The sequence below is a fragment of the Equus caballus genome, chromosome 18, assembly GCF_041296265.1.
Source record: "Equus caballus isolate H_3958 breed thoroughbred chromosome 18, TB-T2T, whole genome shotgun sequence".
NCBI classification, from domain to species: Eukaryota; Metazoa; Chordata; class Mammalia; order Perissodactyla; family Equidae; genus Equus; species Equus caballus.
Window position 1 is genome coordinate 33131384 of NC_091701.1, and position 2289 is coordinate 33133672.

Genomic DNA, 2289 nt, shown 5'->3' on the forward strand with positions numbered 1-2289 from the left:
TTAGACAGAGCCAGCAGGCAAGGTTTCCCATTTTACTACCTCCCTGCAGGGTGATATTGAAAGAGATGTCTGATCTTTCTTAGTGTCAATTCCTTGTTTGTGAAATGATGATGATATAATGCTATCTTGCCAGATGGTTAGGAAGTCTTTAAGGAGCATTCTTGGCTAAAGATCAGGGGAGAGTCTCTTCTCTTTTCTAGGCCCTACCTTAATTAATCTGCTCATTTTATAGGCACTGAGAGAAAACTTCAGAACTCGAAGGTGAGCCAAAAAGAATTTTCTACAAATTCTTTTAGTTTCTGCTCTAGATAATATTAGCTATTCACGTATTTCCTACATTGGATTCTGTGCCATCCCTCTATTGGGAAGCTTCCTTCTTTGAATTACCTCAGAAAAGTTAAATCAGTAAAGGGGCTAACAAAGAGGATACAGGTACCTTCTGGTCTCATTTCTCTGGAGACTGGATGACCCACCTCCCTCTTTTATACCCGAATGATTGATAGTGATGACATCCACTCCCACCTCATTTCTTATAGGGAGCCCTGAGACGAGGACCTCCTCTCTTTTCTAACAGAAGTATGACAAAATATCAGCATGTAACAGTTCTCATGACAATGCAAGATATAAATATTTTGATGAGCATCTCATGATTTCATTCTCTTACCTTTGTGTAACTTACATAAAGCGTTCTATTGATGGAGCGTGCATGGATGCAGTACTCTTAAAGGTGTAATACATTTTTACTTTGAGCTATTTGGCTCAGCTACATTGTAGCAAAGCTTTAATTTTCTAGGCACAAATTGATTTAGGTCATCAACTCAGAGACCACCATTTATGAGTATTATTCTTATTACTAACACATATTTGCCTTGTTGTTGAGTTTACTTACTTTCCAAATCTACGATCTCTCCTTCTTGCATCAGCTTCTTAAACAGTGTCACATAAGATTGTTCCATTTCATTCGTTCTAAATTCACATTATCCACAAACTGAAGTATGTCCCAATTCACCTCAGGTTTTTGGAACCAAGAATGACACTCCTGGCCATCATAAACATCAAACCAAAATACAATATACACTTCCAAGGTATGCTGTCTTCCCTCCTATGAGACTACAATACTTACCTTATGGGCTGTAATAGTCACTGAGAGCACATTAGTTTGTTTAATTAAAATGGTACACATGTAATTACTAAATCTGATGCTAAAATTGTACAGTCTTTTATTATGTTCAAAGCAGTGGTCTGACATGACAGCCAGTGTCCCTTAAAGCGATGCCAATTTTTTGTTTCTTTGTTTAATTTTTGGTTTTGGTTTTATTTTTAACAACAAATGCAATAAACAGAATTCTAGGGCTCCCAGGTTAAACCATCCACTAGAGCCATTGGTGGGCACACAGAGATGTGCTGGCAAGTTAAGGAGCACAAACATGACAGAATTGGCAAAAAGAAAATAAGTGAACTGGTACTTCGAAAGGTAGCAACTGCGCAATGTGACTTTTTTAGCGAAACTCACTCCTTGGCTGAGTTGCACAGTTGTCCCTCGGTGTCCACGAGGGTTAGTTCCAGGACACCTGCGGATACCAAAAATCCATGGATGCTCAAGTCCCTCATATAAAATGGTGTAGCTTTTGCATTAATATATGCATATCCTCCTGTATACTTTAAATCATCTCTGGATTACTTATTTCTAATAATCCGTGTATATGCTATGTAAATAGTTGTTACACTGTATTATCTAGGGAATTATAACGAGAAAAAAGTCTGTACATGTTTAGTACAGATGCAACTATCATATGCCTTTTGATCTGTAGTTGGTTTAATCTGCGGATGCAGAACCTACAGATATAGAGGGACGACTGTATGTAAGATTATCCCATTAATCTGAAGGCACATTTTCAGTCTCACGCATTCATTCTCAGTCATTACTAATTATTCTTTTTGCATGAACCTGAAAATTGAAAGCCATGACTCAAGTTAAAGAATTTTTCTGCTTGTTTATTGTAGGATTCATCATTGCTATGGTTATCTGTACCCAGTTCTCATCTTCACTTCTCTGAGCAAGGAGTGCTTATTGGATGACCCAATTGCCTACATCAGTGGATGTCAAAGGTTGAGTGCATTGTGATACTAGGCCAAAGGCCTCCTCATGGGTTCCTCCAATTCTCCTACACTGGGGTGGATCTGATTTTTTCCACAGGAAGTGGACAAGGTTGCCAAGATTTATTCCAGTTGGATGGCCTCAGGGCAATTAGGGTATGCTTTAATTGCTAAACAACCTTTTAGATCTAT